Source organism: Suncus etruscus, chromosome 2 (genome assembly GCF_024139225.1).
Source record: "Suncus etruscus isolate mSunEtr1 chromosome 2, mSunEtr1.pri.cur, whole genome shotgun sequence".
Taxonomy (NCBI): domain Eukaryota; kingdom Metazoa; phylum Chordata; class Mammalia; order Eulipotyphla; family Soricidae; genus Suncus; species Suncus etruscus.
Genome location: NC_064849.1, coordinates 98,804,303 through 98,813,386, shown reverse-complemented (window position 1 = coordinate 98,813,386; position 9,084 = coordinate 98,804,303).

Genomic DNA, 9,084 nt, shown 5'->3' with positions numbered 1-9,084 from the left:
GGATTTAAATTCTCATTCAAACTGACTGCTCCAAAGATAAGACAACTCTACAGTCACTGAAAATGCCTCTGAATACTATCATATTGACAGGCATACAGAAATGTGAAAGTGAGAATTGTGCAGAAACTTTGCACATCAATATTAATACTACGTGTTAATAAGTGTTAACACTACAACTTTAACTATATTTTCTAAGCTATAATTTAATTAAAATATAAATAGAAGAAGCATTGGTAGGGCAAAGAAGAATTAAAAGTTGAATAAAATTAATGAAAGTAAAGTTAGAGTTTAATGAATATAAAGATAAAATAAAGTTTCAGATTCTTTAGACTCCTTTTAACTTTATTATTAAGATCATGATAATGAAAATTCAGACAAATGAAAAGTCTGTATGAGAGTTTGCTTGCATCAGAACAGCACTGATTATGTATGAATGCTGTAATGTTCCACCATTGAAAGAAATTGGTCTGCTTATTTCATCTAAAATATTCATCTTTTTCTCTTTGTAGGAGACCACCATTTGTTGTTGTGTTTTGATACTATTTTATTTAGGAGCTTTCTTAGACAAAAGAAAAAAAAGACATTCAAAAGCAAGAGTTTCAAAAAGTCTACTTTTGTTCCTTTCTCTAATAACTATGCCTAAAAAATAAGAGATATTAGGACACTATGCCTATTTTTTTTATCTTGGTCTATGTCATAATCTATTTTCAAGATAATTCATGAGCTCTTTGCATTAGGATTATTTAAGACTCTTAGTAGAAACAAGACAGTATTCTTAGAGCCAGCTTATGCATTGAATGTTTGAGGTCCTGATTTTACACACACACACACACACACACACACACACACACACACACACACACACACACACACACACACACACACTGTTGCCCTAGCTTTTTTTTCCCATGGGAGTGTTGATCATTCATCATTTCTGCTGTTTCAACATAATACAGCACAGTTAGGTCTCCCACGTTTGTTGTTGCACCAGGGTCCTGACCTCTTTGAAGCATTTTGTACTTACTCTGCATCTTATATTCCTCTTTAACTCCTGATCTTATAATATAAGAATGTTTTTTTTTCTTAAAAAGCAAAACTATAGTTGTCTTTCAGGGAAACCCCAAATATCCTGTTGTGACTTAATGATACATTGCAATTCCTCATTTATTTGAAGATGTTATACTTTTTTTTTTGTTTTTTTTTTTTTGTTTGTTTTTTGGTTTTTGGGCCACACCCGGTGACATTCAGAGGTTATTCCTGGATATGAGCTCAGAAATAGTTTCTGGCTTAAAGGACCATATGGGATGCCAGAGGATCGAACCAGAGTCTGTCCTAGGCTATTGCAGGCAAGGCAAACGCCTTACTACTTGTGCTACCGTTCCAGCCCTGATATTGTACATTTTTATATGTGAGTCTAGTTTCTTAAATACACATCTAGTTGGACTAGAGTATTTCTTTGTTTCTACATTTTTTTTCTCTCTCACCTTGTCTCGATGGCCACATTGTGTCCCCACCACACAATCAACTTACTCCCTGTTTGCATTGCCCTCAATTTCATACAGTAATACTCATAATGACTATATTTGGGAATAATAATAAGCATATAACTATATTTGGACATGAAGCCTTTGGGAGAGAATAAGAGTTGGTAATGAGGAGAAAGATTCCATGTTGTGAATAGTGTCCATATTAGAAAAATAGATCTGAACTCTCTCCAACTATGCACAAAGTACAACAATGCACAGGATGGTCACAGTCCAGAGACAAGATAAAGGGGCTCCCAATAAAATTTAATTTTTTGGCTCCTTAATCTAAGGCTTTTCAATCTCTGAGAAAAATAAATTTGAGTGGCCGGGCTGTGGCGCTGGAGGTAAGGTGCCTGCCTTTCCTGCGCTAGCCTAGGACGGACCGCGGTTCGATCCCCCGGCGTCCCATATGGTCCCCCAAGCCAGGAGCAACTTCTGAGCGCATAGCCAGGAGTAACCCCTGAGCGTCACAGGGTGTGGCCCAAAAACCAAAAAAAAAAAAAAATTTTGAAAATATCACCAGTCTGTGATTTTGTTATGGCTTCCTGAGAAGACCCTTCATCCTCTTCATCAAAAAAAAAAAAAAAAAAAAAGACCTGAATCACTTTTTTTTTCTTTGGTTTTTGGTTTTGGGGCCCCACCCAGTGATGCTCAGGGGTTACTCAGGGCTTTGTGCTCAGAAATTGCTCCAGGCATGGGGAATCATATGGGAAGCTGGGAGATAGAACCTCTGTCTGTCCTGGGTCAGCCACATGCAAGGCAAACATCCTACTGCTGTGCCATCTCTCTGACCCCTGAACTTTCTTCAACTCATAACTACTGACCATCCAGAGCACTGGCTTTTTTCTGCTCAGTAATACGTTTCTATTTAGTTCTTTTGTCACAAATAATAAATACATGCTGTGATATTTTATAAACTCTCATAAGGGTAATGAAGACAAGAGTATTTCTCTGTTTAAATTATCAATAATTTATTGATAATTATTGACTTTAATTGACTTTTAAAATTATCTAATTGCTTTTAAATCTTCATTATATTTAAACAGTTTTTGTGTGTTTTAACTTATACTTCCTTTCATGCAAAGATGTATCACATTTTATAACTCCCCCTTCTATCCTATTGTTTTTCTTTTCACCAATCCAATACCTACTGAGACCAGTTCCAGGTTCATCTTTTCTAAGAAATATTCCCTGATGGTACTTTTCCTCTCAATCACACCATTGTCTAAACTCTTTGGCAACATTTAGTATTATTGTGAATTACAAAATAAGATAGAATTTAACATTTTAGTGCATTCTCTTTATTTCTTGGAACTTTCTAGCTGTTACTTTCATTTCTTTTGCACTGGCATGTTACTCAGCTAATTTACCATAGCCACTCATCTATGTTCTCCTATTTTTATACTATGAACACATCCAAGAATCTACTGTTTCTCTTTTTTCAACATATTAAATATATGTTAAGTTCTAGCCATATCTTTAATTTCTTTAGTATCTCTGTGACCCCAGCAAATTTAAGACCTTCTATACTGATATTTCAACTGTGCTCTGGTTTTGTTTTTATATAGCTTCTCACTAAGGAGATTGGTAAAAATCAGTCTGGTTTTCTTAAGGGCTTTTAATATGGTCCTTGATTACCTAGATTATTTGTGTAGCATATGAAAAAGTTTGTACTTTCTCTTTATTTCTGAGAGAATGTGGGAACAAAATTTAGCAAAGGTTCTCTGGAGTGCATTGTGAAAATTCAAAAGGAAGGAAACAAAGAAAGGAAGGATCAGGGAGCCAACTGCTTCTTGTACCATTGTCCATGTGCCCTTTCTAGACTGGTTCAGTGGGCAAACTAGCAGTCAGTGTTCCCATGCCCATTATTCTGAAACTTTAAATGTTTTCCCTGAACATGAGTCTCATTTCACCTAGCTTTTATGAGTAGCAGTACTTGTTATAATTGACTTTTAAAAGATCACTGTATTCATTATCAATACATATTTTATTTCATGAGTATTTTACTAGGCTCCAAAATCATAAGATAGAAATGAGAAGATTTCCTCCTCTTGAATTTCACATTTGTATGTGCCAAATCACAAAAATAAAATACACAGATAAAGCACAACAGATGTCCGTAAAATCTTCACTTGTTAAATACTTTCCATGCATGCAAAAAAGAGAGTCATGCTAATCAGTGTTAGCATAGTTGCATTAGGTCAGTAAATGACCATTATTAGGACTGAGATTCTCCATATCAAATAGTGTTCATTGAATACTTAGCCATTCATTTCCCAGGTGTTTACTCTATCAACTCTGTGCTTAATATTATACATTATTGTGACTCTCCCTTCTGCCCTAAATCCTCAGGAATATAATAAAAAGAATTAAAGTCCCATAGAGATAAAGACATATATAAGATACACTATGAATAAATAATATTTGATAAGAACATGATGAAAATTTGAAATGAAGGGCAGGACCAAGAGTGTGTTGCAGTATTCAATAATGACTACCCAGTTCTGATTCTTTAAATGTTAAAGAGGGGAGAAGAGATCAGGCTTTTATTAAATTCTGGAATGCACACAGGAAAGGATTAACTTTCCTTCTTCTTCTTGCCATTGGTCAACCTGAGATTGCATTCTTAAAGCTTTTATCATTTTATCATGGGGAAAGATTATGAAAAACATATCAAGTATTTGAGGTAAAGCCCATTTGGGAATCAACATTAGCAGACAATTTGCAATTAACAGTGGTTTTTCTTTGGTAGAGTACTTCTCAAAAATCACACACATTATTGGTCCTCTTAGCAACCCTTTATGTCAAACAATATGAATATCCCCAGTTTTAAAGATCAAGAAAATAAAAGGTCAGAAAGATTATCTGACTTGTCCAAGAAACTTAATGGAATGTTAAAGCCCTAACAGGAAACAGATGCATATCTCAAAGATTTGACTGAAAATGATTGAAGAGCAGGGTATGGGGCCAACCTAACAAGGGAGAGGAAAACATTCAGCTTTTAAAAAGTGGGAATTCGTGTCTACTCCTAGACCTGAACAAAGAGAACAATATTCCCAGAAACTGGTGAGAGCCATAATTATAAAAGTGGGGTCACCTAGCAGGATGGTGATAGATCAGAACTATTGGCAAAAAACAGCAAATCTACAGGAAAAAGTCTTAATCATACCCTCTCTTCCTATATTCCTCACCAGTACCACTCATTAATCTAAATAATTCATAATCTAGAGACTAAATATCATAGATCCCAAATAATTTTGCCAACAGTGGTCAGTTTCTGGAAAGATAAGTGGAGGTAGGCATTTTATTTACCTTGCATGCAGAAAGATGTTGGTTCGAATCCCAACATCCCATATGGCCCCCCATCTGCCAGGAGTGATTTTTGAGCGTAGAACCAGGAGTAACCCCTGAGCGCTGCTGGGTGTGACCCCAAAACCAAAACAAACAAACAAAAAGTATGTGAGCAGAATGAAGTCAACTGGAAGTGCCTGGAAGAGGGAGGCAAAAACAGTATATGAGGTGAAAATACCAGATTTCATTTGTAGAGCTCCAATTGTCTTTACCCTGTAATTACTAGTCAGAGATACCCCAGGTAGAAAATGAAGAGGTAAGTGCAGCTACTTAAAACATCTAGGAACCAGACATCAATCTTATTGAGATACATTTTTTTTAGGTTTGATACAAACCTCTGAATTTTCTGGTGACACATGGTTATTTTAGAACCCTTTTTTCTTATATAGAAGCCCTATCTTGTAATCTTCCTTTTTAATATAAAAAGAAATATATCTTTATCTCTTAAAAAAAAAGATGGATCCTGGGACCCAAGAATTAATACAGTGGGCAGAGTGCTGGCCTTGCACACAGTCAACCTGGTTTCAATTAATTATTGTCACCCATATAGTCCATTGAGCCTGCCAGGAGTGATCTCTGAAATAGCAAGGAGTATGCTTTGATCACTGCTGAGTGTGACTCCAAAACAAAAAACAACCAAAGAAACAAACTATCTACATCCTTATAGGTCAAAATGCTGAGTTTCAGTATAGTAGTAAGTTTTATAGCATTCTATTTTACATCAAGATAAGCAAGCATGGAAAAGATGATGGAATAATGTTTGTATGTTGTAATACAACAAATGTTTTTGTTTTAATTTATTTATTTAAAGAAAATGTATCAGCAGTAGGGTGTTTGCCTTTCACACAGCTGATCCAGGACAGACCTCAGTTTGATCCCCATTGCCCCATATGGTCCCCCAAGCCAGGAGCACAGCCAGGAGTAACCCCTGAGCATCACCAGGTGTGACCAAAAACAAACAAAACAAACAAAGAAAAGAAAAGAAAATGTATCACAAAGTTGACACAACTGATCATAATACATTTGTTTCAGGATGACAGAAAGTGAAGTTATTAAAAATATAAAGAAAATAGAGAATCTAAAAAAACTGGAAAAAGAAGAGGAAAGAGTCCATTATCAGTTATATTCATGAAAATTGTTGTATCACCAATAAAGTCATTAATACAATAGCCTAAGGTTTAGTACGCTCCTTTTTTTTTAGCGATAAGAGATACACTAAAATAAAAAGTGTGTGTGTGTGTGTGTGTGTGTGTGTGTGTGTGTGTGTGTGTGTGTGTGTGTGGCAGTTGTTGTTTTCATAGGCACAGCAAAATATGGAAGGAAAAACCCTTGGCTTAAAAACAGGGAGATCCTACCACTGAAGTATTTTGGCCTAAGACCAACTCAAGGTTCCAGGCATACTAGGTTATCCAATACCAGAGTCATACTCTGTGGTCCCAGTAACTGCTCTTCACCAATCACAGTTGTTGCTGTCAGGTTTCTGTAGTTATAGATTGTGAAATTTACAGATGAAAACAAGTTCTTATCTAATGAAGAAAGGAGCACAAAACACTTGACATAGTGACTTGGCTTAGACTTCAGTTGATTGGACATTGCCCATTCACCCCTGAACCATGGATACCATCCATGGAAACAAACATATTTTCCTACACCATCACCAGGAATAAAAATTCTACCAAGGAAGGCCCCACAACCACCATAGCACTGACTTACTCCAAAGACGGTTCTTATGACACCTTGACAACCTGGCAACAGTATAGTCTGTTTTTAGGGCAGGATTCTCTGCAATGCTAACTAATGGTGAGACGAAACCAGAAAACAAATTGTTTTTTTAAAAAAATAAATAAATGTGCTTTCCTGATGGAAAGCAATCTTACAGAAGTATAAACTTCCTTTATGAAGAGTCCAAGTATAGAAAGAGATAGAATGAGGTAGTAATTCAGCCAACTTCACTTATCACTAAAGAATAACTATATGCTTTCAAGACTGCAAAAACATATTTGGGACACTAAACCTTGAATCCTACTAGCATCCATTACACAATTTCATTCATCCTGTTTACTTTTTACTTAGTGCCTGTTTATCTCCTTTAATCTAGACTTCAGGAATGTGAAAAATCCCAACACTTAGCACTGTTCTTTCTAACTCTTCATAAAAAGATCAATAGTAGGAGCAAATTAAATAAAATAAAAGCACTGAGATAATTACAGAAGGAAACATGAAATTATTAGAACACCTAAGAAACTAATAGTAAAGTATTTTAAATCTTTGAAAAGGAAGTGGGAAAAGGAAACTCTGAAACTGAGAACGTTTAGAGGTGGTGGCAGATCAGATTCTTGAAAACAAACATTTTTACTCAGTTACTCAATCAGGACCTCTGTGAAGCTGTTTAGATGGGGCAGAGTCCCCTTTTTGAATGTCACTTCCCATTTCCAACTGGACAAAAAGTTAAGCACAAAGTGTTTTATCCCCCTCATCACACATTTTAGTTTTTATTTTTTAAAGATCTAGTTTAAGGTTTTTCTCTATGTTTAAACTATCTGTACTTCCTGTTACTGCTTAAACCAATGGTCTGGGTTAGTCACTATCATTTCCAAATATTTGTTTTCTTTTTGCCCAGAACAATGAAGATGTCTGGCTGAGAGATTCCAACACCTGAAATTCTCTTTGACAGTTAAACTAGTTGGCAGGCTACCAAGAAGTAATTTTTCATAAAAGCAAATATTTCATTATTTAAAATGTAAAAAATATCGTGATGATGCAGTGAAAAATAATTAAGGCAGTCTAATTTTATAATGACTCAGACCCAATTCTATGATTGACCTATTTTGCTAAGTTTGCCAATTAAGGCAGGGTCAAAGCTCTTGGAGCAAAAAAATGAATCTGGTCAATATCCTGACCACTAATGAGCTTTGTGCTTAGTTTTGCTTTGTAAGTACTTTTTTTTAAGTGGACCAGAGTATCAGGTAATATGGTATCCATAGACTACTAAATGTGCCTGACTTCTAACTCACATTAACAATCTAATAACAGGTTGGTGTGTTTTGGGCCAAACTGATGTCCACAGAAACTAATAGATTTGTGGGTATTTATTATGCAGTAATACAAACATGAATACATCCAAAGATTGCCTCCATTTACAATTAGGAAACTGATGAACAAAGAAATTAACTTGCCTAAAATTGCAAAGTAACTAGCAGAACTTGGCTTTAAGCCCAGATTTCTGGCTCCAAAGTGGAAATTGTTAGCCATGGCATGTGGTGAGCACCTGAAGCCGTCTTTGCCTGCAATTTGCTTTCCCTTTCCCTCTGGTACAGTTGAGAGAAAAGCCATTTTGAAAGCAGTAAATTCTAGGTCCCTGGCTTCTAGCCAGTCTTCAACTCTGTAACCTCCCTTTTCTTAAAAAATGGGAAATCCTAGGCTTCATTCCCAGATTTTTTTTCTTGACACCTCTTTATAAAAAGTGGAGGAGAGACAGTTTTTTGAATTATAGGCCTGTGGTTAAGAGAAAATGACATTTACTGGGGGAAGAAACTTGTTATGGTCTTAGGTTCTCTGCCAAATGCAATGAAAAGGGGGCTTTTAATGTCACATATGTGTTAAAAAAGATTTAAAGAGACACTGAAGAAAATACTTAGCTGGTGCTGCCAAATTATGCAGGCCTATCCACAAGTGCATTCTGTTTTTATGTATGTTTTATTTAATACTTTCATTCATTTTTTTCAGAGTTTAGGTGATGTGGTTATAATAATGTTCATGTGTATAATATTTATATACACAGATACTGCATCCCTAAAGCACTAACACCTTCCACCAATGGTCTTATGTTGCTGTTTCAAAATAAAATAAAAATGTTTAAAAATCCACTTTATTTTAAGGGATTTATGGAGACATGCCAGCTCCACAATGATATGAAAATGAAGCTCTGAAATATTAGCAAGGGCAAGGACTCTTTCTTTTGAAGGTGTAGGGGTCTAAAAGAATGAGGCAATATTCATTTTCATGAGTATTGATTTAAAGAGTCAAATTGTTTTAAACTTTCTGAAAACCCAACCGAACCCCTCTCATTTAAATAAATGTGGACTAAAGGTTCAAGTAATAATGACAGAATAAGATAACCAGAGGAATAATCCAAATGACTAATGTCAAGAGAATGAAGATTGAAGAAATTAGGAAGTCTTAAAAAATACTACTGGGTGTATTACCA